The 15,102-nt window shown below is 38.5% G+C and overlaps 1 protein-coding gene, 1 long non-coding RNA gene and 4 other non-coding genes across 6 annotated transcripts in view; 4 read left to right on the forward strand and 2 right to left on the reverse strand.

The window, feature by feature from the left end:
* The first annotated feature begins 5,264 nt into the window (after positions 1 to 5,264).
* Positions 5,265 to 5,404, forward strand: LOC122320667. Its single transcript, XR_006245771.1, has one exon. It is a non-coding gene; the product is annotated as a U4 spliceosomal RNA (small nuclear RNA).
* A 1,235-nt stretch (positions 5,405 to 6,639) lies between these two features.
* On the reverse strand, positions 6,640 to 6,759 carry LOC122320668. Its single transcript, XR_006245772.1, has one exon. It is a non-coding gene; the product is annotated as a U5 spliceosomal RNA (small nuclear RNA).
* A 1,478-nt stretch (positions 6,760 to 8,237) lies between these two features.
* LOC122320664 lies at positions 8,238 to 8,353 on the reverse strand. The gene has a single exon (XR_006245768.1). It is a non-coding gene; the product is annotated as a U5 spliceosomal RNA (small nuclear RNA).
* Positions 8,354 to 8,610: 257 nt separating this feature from the next.
* LOC108098318 lies at positions 8,611 to 10,879 on the forward strand. The gene is made up of 2 exons (XR_001771833.2): positions 8,611 to 10,515; positions 10,577 to 10,879. It is a non-coding gene; the product is annotated as an uncharacterized LOC108098318 (long non-coding RNA).
* Positions 8,965 to 9,160, forward strand: LOC122320661. Its single transcript, XR_006245765.1, has one exon. It is a non-coding gene; the product is annotated as a U2 spliceosomal RNA (small nuclear RNA).
* Positions 10,880 to 14,690: 3,811 nt separating the features above from the next.
* The window catches only part of LOC108098314 (protein sickie), a 145,118-nt gene continuing 144,706 nt past the window's right edge, over positions 14,691 to 15,102 (forward strand). Inside the window, 1 exon segment of the mRNA XM_017201127.2 lies at positions 14,691 to 14,768. The gene's annotated coding sequence lies outside the window, so the exon portion shown is untranslated.

A 15,102-nucleotide genomic window follows, 5' to 3' on the forward strand; every position in this document is an offset into this window, starting at 1 on the left:
TAATCCGTAAGCAGCTAATAAATTTTGGTCATGCATCGTGCGGAGAGATTTTGGGCGGAGTTTCAGCTCGTATCCTGTCCGAAAAGGACCTCCCCTGGAGGGCAAACATCGACGCTGTGTTGTTTCTGGGCGTAATTAGTGAAATGACTGGAACCACCAAACCACTTCGCAATTTATGATTAAAGTTCTTCTGGCCCGGCCAATAAAATGCATCATTAATTTTAAAGCACGGCCGAGGGAACTGCGGCATATTATTAATGGTGGCTGCAACTTGATGTATGTATACTTTGTTACCAAGTTTCGGATATAAAATATTACAACATTAATGGGTAAGAGTAACGATAATGTTTTTAAAAAGGATTCTTTACTCCTTTAATGTGCGTTAATGTAAAGTGCAAGAATTTATAGTAACCAATAAGACTTAAAGCTCGAGGTATAGGTTTATATAACGGATCTAAAATTTAAATTAAATACCACGATAATTACATTTTAATTCTGAAGTAGGGAAACTTTTAAACCTTTTCTGAATACCATTTTTCTATTTATTATGAAAGCTCAACAAGTTTCCGCTCTACTTAACTTTTATGAGACCTCGGAAAGCGAAAGCATAACATCCAGTTTACGATATAATTTCTCATAGCTTGTATCGGACGTAAATTTAGCCGCTCTACGCATAAAACTTAATGGGCATTACAAAATTACAGCTGTTGCACGCCCTTTGCCCTCCTACGAATATTACTTTGTTTATCGTCCTTATTTTGTATGTCAACATTTATGGCGGCAACAAAAGTCAATTAGCCTTGAACAAACGATGCTTCTTTTGAGGGAAATTCCGATACTCAGTATCGCTAGGATACTTACTAATTAGTTATTTGAAGCGTCTTAACCGTGATGATGAATGCTTAAGCAGTTTGTTGCACTCCAACGAAATGATATTTCGCCAGGGAAATGAATTCTGAAAGCATGAGGGATTGTCTTCAGCTTAGCGGTAAGTTTGCTCTTGGCAAACTTGAAATACACAGTTGCACTTTAGAGATACATTTAGAAAGATTTGAATACATTTACTGACAGCAAAGGTTAACGATAAATTGGGGTAGTTTTTAAAGAATTAAAATTGGTGTTTGAAAAAATTTCAATTGGTAAATAAAGTTCTCTAAAATGTCTGTAAAAATTCAAGATAAAGATAAAGTAGAATCCACCATATAAAATTAACAATAGATAAAAAGTCAGCAAAACAAATAAGTTTACATTATTCAAAGAATGATGTAAAGCGTTGTGGGAAATCAGTAAGTTGCTTTGAAAATACCTTTAACTATTACAAATCTAGACTAAGATTAGATTCGTAAGAAGGCATTAATCACTGAACGAAAAATCGATACCCCAGCATCGCTTAGCCCCGTAAACGATTCTAATTGCTTGGATCCAAGTGTATTCCGATGTCTTTCCAAAGTACATATTTGTGTGTGCGTGCTTATTTGTTGCTGCCAGTGCCTTTGGGCCATCGCTCGGTTCTTTGTGCGTTTTCGGCTTATAAATTTAGTCAAGGCACGTAGCGTAAACTTGGCAATAAATCCGTAAGCCCAACCGTCCGTGGACCACCCCGTATTCCTGACTTACACGCATCCCGCTGCGGAACACGTGGCGTATTAACAATATCGACATGAGTAAACAAATGCCCAAGGGGGATCGAAACCGAAGGGGAAACGGGAAACGGGGAACGGGGGAAATGAAGAAGTCTTTAGATTGCTCAAAGTAATTTACACTTTTCCCAACTTGAACTTTACAAACTTTGCTGTCTCCTTCTCCCGTTTGCAGGAAACCCACGGAAAAAAAGGGCGAAAAAGTGGAACGACAACAGAAATTAACACAAATGCCTCATAAACTGGCCTATCTTGATGAGCACGGAAAGGAATGGGAACCGGAAGAACCACCCACCACCCACCAGCCGAAGGACACGTGTTAAGTAGCCCTATCCAAAGTCATTATCAGTGAGCTGTGAGCTGTGAGCAAACATGCCGAACCTCCATCACGTCGACTACAATCGAAAGTATTCCGCCACGGAAACGATTCAGGTGAGCCAAGCTCCAAGTTCCTTCTGCTCCGGCGATTTCCTTAGCATTTAAGCCAAATCGCCTGCTGGCGGGCATTAAAAAATACAACTTAAGTGCGATAATTAAAAATGAAACGAACAATTTACGAGCCGAGGAGTCTGGCACGCGACCAAAGTTGTGGGCGGTCCTAGTTTTATCCATCTTGTCGATTTTTCACACCCAAGATTCCAGGACACCAAGTCCGAATGGAGACCTTACGTTTGACTTGCTCCTCGACTTGATTGATGTGCCACGTCGTTTTGCTGTTTGCGAAGAGCTCAACAAATTAATTGAAGGGCGTTCGTGTTTTCCGTTCTTTTTGGGGAATGAAGTGCTGGCAATGGTAACCTGGGAGCAACCCCCAGGACACGCCTACTGTCCCGCTAATTGCTGTCATAAATTTTGAACTCAACTCGCTGGGAAACATTCTTTCGCCAAATTGTAGCACTCTTTCGGGGGGAAATGGGTGTTTAAGGGGGTAGATGCGCTATTACCAAAGGGTTGTGGAAGGGTGTCGCCTAGATTGAGCAATTAGAACAAGAAATAACCTAATGAAAAGGGGTCTTGAAGGAATTAAAAATACCTTTTACTTCTTTGCTCACTCAAATGTTTTATTTTAAAGGTTTTATCTGAACAAAATTTAATTTAAAATTGAAATAGATTTAGAGATAATGTGAGAGATAAACAAGTCAAGTTTTAAAGTAACAAAAATTCCTATTTCTGCATTTTGTACATTTATTTTTTAAAGAGCATCATATTATTCGACACAATAAAAAAGTGTTATTTCTCAACTCCCATTTGTTTTGGTTTGCATGTTGTCTCAGCTTTGGCTCTTCTCGCGACCACTTTCCCCGACTTTCCCCGCACTTTCTCCCTTGTCACCCAGAAGCGGAATCGCTAAAAACAACGTCGGAAAAGTCTGTGCTGAACTGGCTGCTGTTGCTTTTTATTCCTCGGTTGCTTTTGTTTTGTTTGGTTTTTCCTTCGTGGAGAACGTGGCTTCCGGATTCCTTTGGTCCTGCGTTAAAGCGAGATGGACATACAAGGACGAAAGGGAAGGGGAAACTCCGTCTCTGAAACTTGATTAAGTAGTTTCCGCGTGCTTTTATTTGCACAATAAAAACATAACGATTTTTTTTTCGTTTCGCTAGAGTTGCTCTTCTAGTATTAAAGCCGGGTGAAAAAAAAGCGACAGAGCAAAATGTGTGAAGTGGACTTTTCCCGGGGAATTGCATCCCTCTTTCATGCTAGACGTGCTGGCTGTTGCTATTTAAGCCGCTATTTTTATGGCTTTCGCGTTGGAATGATAACGTTATGACTCCATTGTGACAAGTCGCGAACGTGGTTTAGTTAAAATGTCTGGCCATCCGGGATCTTATGGATGGATGCTTGGATCTTATTCAGGAAATAAGCATCACAAAAACGAGGTATATATAATTTTTTTGTTGATTTGTGGGTAAAATAAAAATGCTAACTTTATATACATATAAGGAAACCGTTGTACAAATATAATTATAAAATCAAATACATCATAAAATTATCAAAACCTAGAATATTTTCAGCACTGTTTTGTACATAGCATAACTTATGAGATTAAACATGAAATATTTTGCAAACTTAAAAGATGCTGTAAGACATTCTATCTAAAACTTTTAAGTACTTAACAAAAAAATTAAAAGTATTTAGGTTTTTGGGAGTCCTGTTTAACAAGACCTATACTACTTTAAGCTTCATATAACTTTTATAATAAAATCAAGGTTATCATACATACAATAACTTATTAGATTAAACATCAAATATTTAGCAAACTGAAAAGATGCTGCAAGACATGAGTACCTATTTAAAAATTAAAAGTATTTTGGTTTTAGAAGTTCTGTTAAGCAATATCTATACTTCTGAACTGCCATCCTTTACCGCCAAAACGCCATTATCACTTTTCTGTTATTGCCTTACGTCCGTTTATCTGAACAGGCTGAGATACTCACGGAAATAGCGGCCATATGCCGTGCTGTACGATATAGAATACCCGCAGACGCCGCGGCCCATTAGAAATGATTACAGAAATGCCTTTGCACAACCACCCACGAAAGTAATTTCACTTTTCGCCGCATATGCTGCCCGCTTCGAACATGCCTTTTTTGGCCATTTTTTTTTTTTTTGGCAAAACAAACAACATAAATATGGATTTCTCATTAAACTGCCAAAGTTATGCCGGCACGTAGATGGAAATGCTGCGAGTCCTTTGAGTCCTGCGAGAGCGGCGCTTGCGCCTTCGCTTTGTTATGCTCGCTCTCCAATGTCAAGTTCGTGTTCTCTTTTGGCCATTTGCTGGCTCTCTTTTGGGCCAAGTCACGTGCTGCCATTGAAGGAATTTCACTGCCGGCTTGGTCGTAAAGGAGAGCAGCCGGAAAAAGAAAAGCGGGGCTCCTCGCTCTTAACACTCAGCCAGGACGCCAGGACAATGTGACGCATTTGTCATGAAACGGATTTCCGGTATTGTCGTCGCTGTCTCTGCCACTCCTCCCACCTCCCCCGCACCCAACCCACTTGGCTTTCCCTCGGAAAACTTGTTCAATTTTTTATGACAAAGCCGTGGAGGAGCGAAGAACGATGGAAAGTCGCAAAGAAAAAAAAGTTTGTCGTGCCTGGCCGCAAAAGTGGCTATTTAGCATTTTAGAGTAGGCGAACATGACCTCAAGGAACCTTGTGCCCCCCACTCGGCGAACTCCTCTCTGATTCCTTGCGGCCCGGGACCTCTGAATTTTTCATTAATTGTAATTCGAGTGGGGTGCCAAATACAAGAACAAATGGAAATTTAAATGAACGAAATTCTGCAATGATTGTAGATGATGGGATTTAATTTTATGTGAGGTATAGATAAGAAACATATTTAAAACATGAAACGCTATAAAAATAAGATACTTTTTTCCAGCAAATCTTAATATACCGTATATCCTTATAAACCGTATAAAAAGGATCCATATGTTTAAAAAGACACCCCTAAGTTTCATTACGTTTAATTTCAAAACAGTAGGTAACAGCTACTATTCAGGTAAAACGTCCTTGAAAAGTATGCAACACGGCACCTATCGTGCCACACCCTTTGCTCTTGTAATTCCCAACTTGTTTTAGCGCATCTGGAATCGAATAGGGATTGAATCGGGGTTGAAAGTTATCTTTGCGCAGAGGCGATATCGTAACCAATGAAGTCCTACTGAGGTGCGATTATTGCTAGTTGAAAACTTTAACCAATACCCCGCCATGGGGACGTGAAATACCGTCCACTACGGCAATTTTTGGGAGCCCGAGAGGGCCATTTAATAATACATTAAAATACCACCTAAGTGTTACCATCACCTTGAACTAGGAAGGACGAGTTAAGCTCATCACTGAATTTTAACGATGAACTTAAAATGTGTTAATGAAACGCCACTAGAACCAAATCCTGATGAGTCATAATCATTAAATGACCATATAACTAAGGTACTTGGGACTACATTAAGTTGGTGGTTCGGGAGAAAGAGGAAAGGAAACCCAAATAAATGGCAAATCATTGTGTAAAACTATTTTGCTTGAGCCATTAATTTGAGCTCTTTGGATCCCGGAAAAAGGGTTCATGGACATTAGACAAATTAAACTTAATGTTAACTCCCATTTAGCCTACTCCAGCTAAATTACATAACCATCCTGTGCATACAAATGCCTGTGTGAAAGCCGGAAAATTTCCCAAACGTTCCTGACCGAAAATTACTGTCGCAATTTATGTTTATGTGACTGGAAACTTTTTTCCTCCGGCTAGATTTTTGTGTTTTTATAGTTCAAGTTCGACGGGGTGGAGAAAACCAGATAAACGGAAACCTTTAACTTCCATGTAAATTTACTACTTGGTTAGTTTTGGCTTTCGAAAAACTTCAGCCGAGCCTCTTTGGTTTTTCCTTTCGGCATTAAGCCAATTTAGACGCCCAAATAATAAGTGTCCCTCCTCTGAGTTGAGATTTTCCGATGCGTAACGTCGCCTTAACTCTAGAGACTGACGGCTGGATTCCATTCCTTTTTATGAACTTGGCAAATGTAATTCCGAAGCGAACCCTGACCCCGAACATATTTCATTTTTTACGCTTAGCCTACTTTTTGTCAATGCCGAACATGTAGAACTGATTTGGATTGTTGGCCTTTTCTTGGATCGCCTCAATTTATGCGTTATTTATGCAAAACAATCCCACATTGATGAAGATGCCGTCGAATAAAGCGGAGGCCATGAGATTGAGCCCTGGGAAAACCCATGCAGGATATAAAATAATTCAATTAAAATTTATGGGTATGGCAGAAAGGAAGGTGCGTTTTTTATATCTTTTATTCGAGGATTTTCTTTGAAGGATTTAGTTATCTTAAAAAAACATAACCTTAATTTCATAATGCCAAAAAGGTGTTATTTTTTATGGAGTTTTTTTGGCGCTCTTACTTTCTCCGCACGAGAACAAGCGCTCCAGTTATGGATACCTATACCTTACAAAACCTATATCTCAAATGTATTCTCGATCGGCCCGGCAGCTTAAGCGCCGACAGGCCTACAAAAAATTAGTTTTGACTCATTAGAGTGTCCCTCTCCACGGAAATCTTTAGTAAAAGGCGAAAGATTTATTCGACAATTGAAGAGAAACCAGAGTGATTTCATCCATCGAGCTCTATGCCTATTGCTTTATTATAAGCCAGAACTGTTTGGGAATTATAGAAGCGGCTGATGAAAATAAGTTGAAAGGTGGTAGCTATTACGGTTAGCTACCTGAATAGGGTACCTCTAAGATCCGAAGGGAAGTCTTGGGTTTAAATTCGACATCCATGTTGCGTAGCTGGAGATAAGAATACAATAACAAGATTGGTCTTGGTTAATTTATTGTAAAATTGTATTTAGCAACGCTGTTTTCTTTATAAATCGCGTTGCCGCTAACAATTTTGTTATAAACATTTTAAAAACATTCACGATGAGGACCTTTTCTCTGATACTTGCTTTAGTTTTCTTATCAACAACTCAAGCTGCACTTGACTGCGGATATCACGGTTGTATTGAAAAACACGGGCGTTGCGTAAGATTGAATGGCTTCAGTTGTTACGGGTGAAGTTTAACCCAGAGTTGACATAGTGATTTTAACTGCAAATAATAAAGTTCTGAAATCACTACTAAAAGTATACTGCCCGGACTCTCGTGTTTCTTAATTTTAAATACACTTCTTTTTAAATCCCTCCGTTAAGCGAAACATGGATTTATTAAAAAATAAGGGGTTACGTTATCGAAATTCAGCAAAAAAAAAAATGTTTAATGTTCAAATTTGGTCTAACTGACTGATAAATTTCACTATGTGACATGCTAATGCGAAGAACGTCTGTCGTCGTAGTTTCTGCTGACGCTGCAAATTGTGCCATTGAGCTTACAACGACTTCTATCTCATTGGGTGGGTATACGCTGCCTTTTTTGGTTGCAGTCTATCAAAAATTGTCTTGCATCTCGTCGTTGCCAAGTGATTTGGAAAATTGAATGGATTGATTCCTCTGCAGCAGACCAACCTAGCTGAAAAAATATTATAAGTATAGTTTTCGATGGTTGGCAACAAAAACTGCTTTTCCAGAGTCCAATTGAAGTAGAATTTAAAAATAGCATAGCTCTAAACGTTGCGGATTGCATTTTTGATCAAGCTGCATTCAATTGTTGAGGGTAGATTTTTTAGCCCTGCTTGTTTATGTCACATTTATTTAAGTTTCGGATAAATTGCAGTTATGATCGAAAGCGGGAACTCCAGAACCCATAGCTTCAAAAATGTTTGTTAAGTTTCAAAAAAGCATACCTTTTAACAAACTGCATTTAATTCTTTTTTCAGAAGTGGTGGAATTTTCGACCCCTGTCAGTTTTTTCCAAGATTCAAAACGAATGCAGAAAGGTGACCCAAGGCGGGACCACCAGAATCCATAAATTCGAAAATTTTTTTTAGATTGAAAAGTACTTCCAAACTTTTATAATTGTCTTTTAAATTGAATTGAATTTAAAATTTCCCGTTCAAACGTAAAAGTTCGGGCTGGTCCAAGCACCAGTGCCCAACATTATGTTTTCACTCGATCCAATTTTTATATAAATATTTCATTGGCCCAGTAACATAAGTCGCCGGGATCTTAGTAAAAATTACTTTAGACTCGTTAGAGTGTCCCTCTCCACGGAAATCTTTAGTAAAAGGCGAAAGATTTATTCGACAATTGAAGAGAAACCAGAGTGAGTTGAACCATCTCGCATTCTGCCTATTGCTTTATTATAAGACAGAACTGTTTGGGAATTATAGGGTCGACTGATGAAAATAAGTTGAAAGGTAGTAGCTATTACAGTTAGCCTGAATAGGGTACAACAAAGATCCGAAGGGAATTCTAGTGCTTAAATTCGACACCCATGTTGTGTAACTCGAGGTAACGATATAATAAAAAGTTCGGTCTTGTTTAATTTATTGTGAAATTGTATTTAGCAACGCTGTTTTCTTTATAAATCACGTTGCCGCTTACAATTTTGTCATAAACATTTTAAAAACATTCACGATGAGGACTTTTTCTCTGCTTGTTGCTTTGGCTTTCTTATCTACAACTCAAGCCATTGACTGCCGGTTTAACGTGGGCTGTTTTCCACAGGGGGAATTTGCGTAAATTCCGATGGCATTCCTTGTTAACATAGGATGGTCAACCAAGACTTTACCTAGCGATTGAAACTGTAAATAATAAACTTCAGAAATCATCCCTTAAGGTATACTTCCCGGACTCTCGTGTTATTTTTAAATACACCAATTCCCAACTGGTTCTAGCTCGGCCTTTATGAAGGCCTCTTTCTTTGGTTTGAAGGGTTATCGCTTCTCGGCCTTATGGCTAAGATCAAAGTGTAGTATCTGTTCTTATCAGCTTAACATCTGATAGTTCCTCCATTGGAGGACAACAAATGTTAAACTGATTTTTGGAACCAGACGGAGTGCTAGGGGCTTGCTCCACCTCTGTCGCGGGTTGGCCCGGTATTGCAGTACCGCCGGGATTTCGGCCTAACTGATTGATAAATTTCATTATGTGACATGCTAACTCGAAGAACGCTTGACGTCGCAGTTTTTGTTGGCGCTGCAATTTGTGACTTCTATCTCTTTGGGCAGAGTTAAGCTGCCTTTTTTGGCGGCAGTCTGTCGAAAGTTGTTTTGCATTTCGTCGATGTCAAGTGATTTGGAAAATTTCTAAAAAGACCTGAAAAAATATGATAAGTATAGTTTTCGATGGTTGGCAAATAAAATTGCTTTTCCATAGCCCACGATTTAAGTAGAATTTTTAAAGTTGCATAACTCTAATCTTCGCGGATTGCATTTGTGATCAAATTTTAGGGTTTAAATTTGACACCCTTGTTGTGTAACTCGAGATAACGATATAATAAAAAGTTCGGTCTTGGTTAATTTATTGTGAAATTGTATTTAGCAACGCTGTTTTCTTTATAAATCACGTTGCCGCTTATGATTTTGTCATAAACATTTTAAAAACATTCACGATGAGGACTTTTTCTCTGATAGTTGCTTTGGCTTTCATATCAACAGCTCAAGCCGGCATTAACTGCGCTTTTCAATACTGTGATGTAAATTCTAGGGGGGAATGCGTATCAAGGGAAGGCTGGCCTTGTTAACAAGTGATGGTAACCCAGAGTTTGCATAGTGATTAAAAATGCAAATAATAAAATTCAGGTATCACTCCTAAAAGTATACTGCCCGGTCTCTCGTGTTTCTTACTTTTAAATACACCAATTCTGGTTAACAACTGGTTCTAGCTCGGCCTTTATGAAGCCCTCTGCCTTGAGTTTGGAAGAATTATCGCTTCCCGGCCTTATGGCTAAGATCATAGTCGTTTTTGCTGACGGCGCAAATTGTGACTTCTATCTCTATGGGCAGAGTTTTTCTGCCTTTTTTGGTTGCAGTTGAATAAGTTGATTGCTTTGCAACAGAACTTTTGATGTCTAACTCGGCTTTTTAAATTGACCAACTTAGCCAAAAAGGTATGATAAGTATAGTCTTCGATGGTTGACAAAAACAAAAGATTTTCCACAGCCCACAATTTAAGTAGAATTTTAAATAGTTCTAAACTTCGCACATTGCATTTGTGATAAATTCTAAGGTTTAAATTTGACACCCGTGTTGTGTAACTCGAGATAAGGAAACAATAAAAAGTTCGGTCTTGGTTAATTTATTGTGAAATTGTATTTAGCAACGCTGTCTTCTATATAGGTCATGTTTTCGCAAACAATTTTGTCTTATACCTTTTAAAAACATTCACGATGAGGACTTTTTCTTTGATAGTTGCTTCGGTTCTGTTATCAACAACTCAAGCCAGATGGCCAATTTTCTGCTATGAGGAGGGCGCTGAGCGCAAGTTGGTATGTAAAGGAGTATTTTACTATCCTGCAAATAATAAAGTTCAGTAATCACTTTTAAAAGTATACTGCACGGACTCTCGTGTTTCTTATTTTTAAATACACCAATTCACAACTGTAATTCCGGGACGACAGATTTGTTCATGATGGTCGTGTTATATGCAAGCTGTATATTTTAATACCTTTAAAAATTTTGCATCCGGTAATTAAGTTAAGGATATTCTGACCCATCTATCAATCTGCCCAACACATTTGATGGACAAGGACTCCAACCCGCTTGAGGCGCCATCTATTTTATCAAATTTTACGTTTGCAGTATCCATCTGTTGGTGAAAACTGAATATAAAGATGCCTTTTGTCGTACAAATAAGAGTAAAAAAGACTGCGAGGTTTCAAACTTCGCTAGAACACTATTGCTATAGATAGGGAATTCCTTTTTCCCGTTTTTAGTAAAGGACGAATAATGGGAAAATATCCCGGACTCAAACCAGATGTAAAGGAGTAGATAGTGGTAAAACCGACTGAAATGAATTCAAATTTTTTTTGAATGGCAAAGCCACTAAAGAATCTTTTGAGATAATAGATCTCATTGATTGAAGCGACGTTAGCACAAGTAAATGTCCAAAAAGGAAGAAATAATCCAAGATTTGTATCTATATATATAAAAGCAAGTTGTGTTAGTTACACCACTTATAACTTAAGAACGGCTGAACAGATTTGGCTGAAAATTGGTAGGAAGGTAGCTTAGAGCCCGGAATAGGACTTAGGGTACTTTTTATTCCGTTCGACATACCAAAAATCGCATATAAACTGAGTTATTACCTCATCACACTGACAAGCCCACACTACCATAGCATTTTAACTCAATTTTTTTGAAGTGAATTGAAGTTATTTGTGATTGTGGTGAATTGAAGTGAAGTGAAGTTTTTCGTGGTTTTAGTGAATTGAAGTGAAGTGAAGTTTAATTAATAATGCCGCAACCAAGACGATCGAATCTTTCCCAACAAAGCCGTAATTCAAGAAGACTACAAAATACTGTAAATGAAAGGACTGAAGGGGAACAAAACATTGCACGTAAACAACGCCGCGTTTGTATGGGTCGACTTCGTGTTTCTCAATAAGAAGAACAAAGTGAGGCAACCCGTAACACGGCTCGGTTGACAATGCAGAATCGTCGAGCTTACAACAGAGGTCAAGAAATAGATAATTTGCGACGCAAAAGATATTTATCAATTGCTGATTTGAATCGAGCAGTGTTTCAATACGATTGCATCACTGATTACAGCTTACATCCCAGCGTTTGCATTGGGCAAATGGACGTTGTTTGCAAGTATTGCGGTGCGTTGAAGTTTTACGGAGAAACGCCTGGATTATGCTGCTTTAATGGTAAAGTGAAATTGCCATTGTTGACTCCGCCACCTGAGCCATTGTATTCACTGCTTTGTGGTGAAACACAAGAATCACGCCACTTTCCTGCAAATACTCGAAAATACAATGGTTGTTTCCAAATGACGTTAGATTTTATCGAAGAACGAGGTTTAATCCGACATTTAAGGTTTTTTTTTTGGTATTACATAGAATTTAGTTAAAGAATAACTTACTTTATCATAAATGCAAGGGCAGATTCACCATCGAATTGGATCATTACTACCTTTCGAAGATACACAAAAAAATTTTTTACAAATATATTTCATGGGCAACATGGAAGAACAACTTGATCGACGTCTAACGATCAATGAAGGGATGAAGCGAGCAATTCTTCAAGACTTGCAGTGTCTACTTCATGAACATCATGCGATGGTCAGTTTGTTTAAGAGTGCTTTAGAGCGCATGCCAAATGATGACTATAAAGTTGTCATAAAAGCAGATAAACGACCATCTGGAACACATGAAAGGACAGTTAATGCTCCAACAATAGACGAAGTCGCCATCCTGATTGTGAACAATTTGGAAACCGAGATATTATGCTCAAACGTCGCGATACTGGGCAGAAATCACGACATTGAGATGAATGAGGTACATAATCGGGTTTTACTCTTGATCGAAGATATGTGTTACCTCATGTGCGGTAATTTATTAATCAGGTTAAAATGCCAGCGCCAAATCGTGAAATGAATGAGGCATTTAATCGAGAATTAGAACGGGAACGTGAATATGATCACCAGGAATTAAATTTATTAGTTCAAGCGAATGTACCCCTGTTGAATTCCCAACAGAAGAAAGTTTATAATACTTTAATGAAGGCAATCGATGAAGAAAATGGTGGTTTATATTTCCTAGATGCCCCTGGTGGTACTGACAAGACATTCCTCATGTCATTAGCTTTAGCAACTGTTCGGGCGAGATCCAACATAGCTGTTGCAGTTGCTACTTCGGGAATAGCAGCCATATTGTTAGAAGGATGCCAAACGGCTCATTCAGCATTAAAATTACCGTTAAATCTTTAAATTATTGAAGAACCAACGTGTAATATTGCAAAACACTCAGCAATGGCCAAAGTTTTAATGGTATCGAAATAAAATTTTTCCTTTTCATATATAAAAAAAAAATTTTTTTATCTTTTAAACACCAACGAAATTTTACATAAAACTATCGCCATCTGGTGGTGGAACGGAGTTCGCCGGGTTTACTAGTAAGTGTATAAAAAGATAAAACCATAGTAACATTTAAGTTATAGATAACTACAACTTAAATTAAATGGTCAACTCTTTCTCTTTAAGAGAAACTCATCAATTGAGATTTTTTGCTTAGTTTAAAAGAACAATTTAAAAAGTGTTGCAACTCTCAGAGTTTGGCCTTTACCTTCTTTTATCTATTCCCATTTTCAATTTTCTTTCATCGTTTCCGGCTATTCACTTCGTTTCGAGGCCTTCTATCTACGTTTTGCATAAATTTTCACTTTGTTTTTATCAAAGTCTGTCCTTAATTCTTCAACTCCTTGTTTTTTCTGGCTTGGCTTTTGTTTTGTCCATGTGCCTGAGATTTTTCTATTGAGATAATATTTTGTTGTCGCCGTTGCCTTGTTTTTTAATCCTTTACCCATTGACTGCGACAGCAAAGGACCTTTTTTGTTTGTGTTGTCCTGCGTCCTGGTTGACTGCATACACGCGACGCGACTCGGCGGACATTTTATAGTTATTGCCCCGAAAATTCCCTAGACGGTTTCATCCATTTTCTATGTTGTTTCTATTTTATTCGGTTTGTATGAATGTGCATGCCCGTTCTATGGAAATTGGGGCTCTATTGTTTTATGGTCGCGACGGGGAGTTATCAATGCATAGACCTAGACACATGATGAACCAGTCATGGCGAAACGATGGGGGACTTTCAGACTGAGAGGGGTGGAAAAACAAACATCATTTGAGACAGGCCTTCTTCGGTTTTATGGAGGGCTTTTGCTTGTGAATGGTTCTAATCAAGTTAGCGGTAAAAAATGAATAAGGTTTGTAAATTGCCGATTGGAATCGGGCAGGACTACGAGCCACAAGGGGGGAATTTCATTACAGAACCAACAAATTTATGAAAACGTTGAAAGATAGATAGCTTAAATTTAAAATTAACATTATGTCTGCTGTTTGTATTCGAATTCAAAGAGGTTGTTAAACATTTTTTTATATTTTTTTTTTCAATTTTCTTTTATTATTTTATAAACGTAAGTGCACAATTAACTAAATTAACTCTTTGACTGAATAAATATTATATTTTACAATGTTGAATCATGAATATTCCAAGAATCATTATCGTGCTTAACACACTTAAGTCTTCCTTGTCCAATTGAGTAATATCCTGGAACCCCTAAGAAATATCCCTGGTGACAATTCCCCTGCTTAGCCGTGACGTCACGGATCAACCTGTTAGACCTGTGGCATTCAACGGCAGTTGGAGCAAGGACCTAGCACAAGGCTGAAGGGGAGAAAATTTCCCCAAACAAGAGAGAGAGAGAGAGAGTCCATCAACCCTCATCCTGGAAATGGTGTTGCATCAAAAGGAAGCCGGCTAGAGGGCGGATATCCTCGAAGGCTAAGGTCAATTGCAGTCTGCGAAGGGGAAACCCGGCTACGATTCCAGTGAGCGGCGAAATGTCCTTGGGAAATTTCCCTGTTGCTCGGTGTTTTTGGCTTTTCGAGTCCTTTGAGGTCCTTCCTGCCAGTGCTTATTTGTCTGTGGTGGCGCGCGCTTCGTTTTCACAACGCGCGACGCACGTGTTCACAAGGATTTCAGTTCGCCGCCTCTTGCGTTATTTTTTACGTCATTTCGTGAGTTTGGGTCCCGGCCGAAAGGAACTCGGCATTCTTTACCAACTGTGGATTATCATAAAGAAATGTCTTCCGTTTTTTTCGAGCGCCAAAGACCAGCGGAAAAAAAGTGAAGAATTAACAAATATATGTGCAATCGTCAAGTGATTTGTTATGCAAACGTGGCAAGAAGTTCGCGACATAGGCAACACTTTGTGCATAGTAAATTAACCCCCGACACACCAGCCCGTTAACCCTTTTCCCGCCCGGCAAACATGTGAAATAAAAAGGGACGCGGAAAAAATCATAAATGCCAGAACACATTCGCCAGGATAAGCGAGTCGAAATAATCATA

The sequence above is a fragment of the Drosophila ficusphila genome, unplaced genomic scaffold (genome assembly GCF_018152265.1).
Source record: "Drosophila ficusphila isolate 14025-0441.05 unplaced genomic scaffold, ASM1815226v1 contig_712, whole genome shotgun sequence".
NCBI lineage: Eukaryota > Metazoa > Arthropoda > Insecta > Diptera > Drosophilidae > Drosophila > Drosophila ficusphila.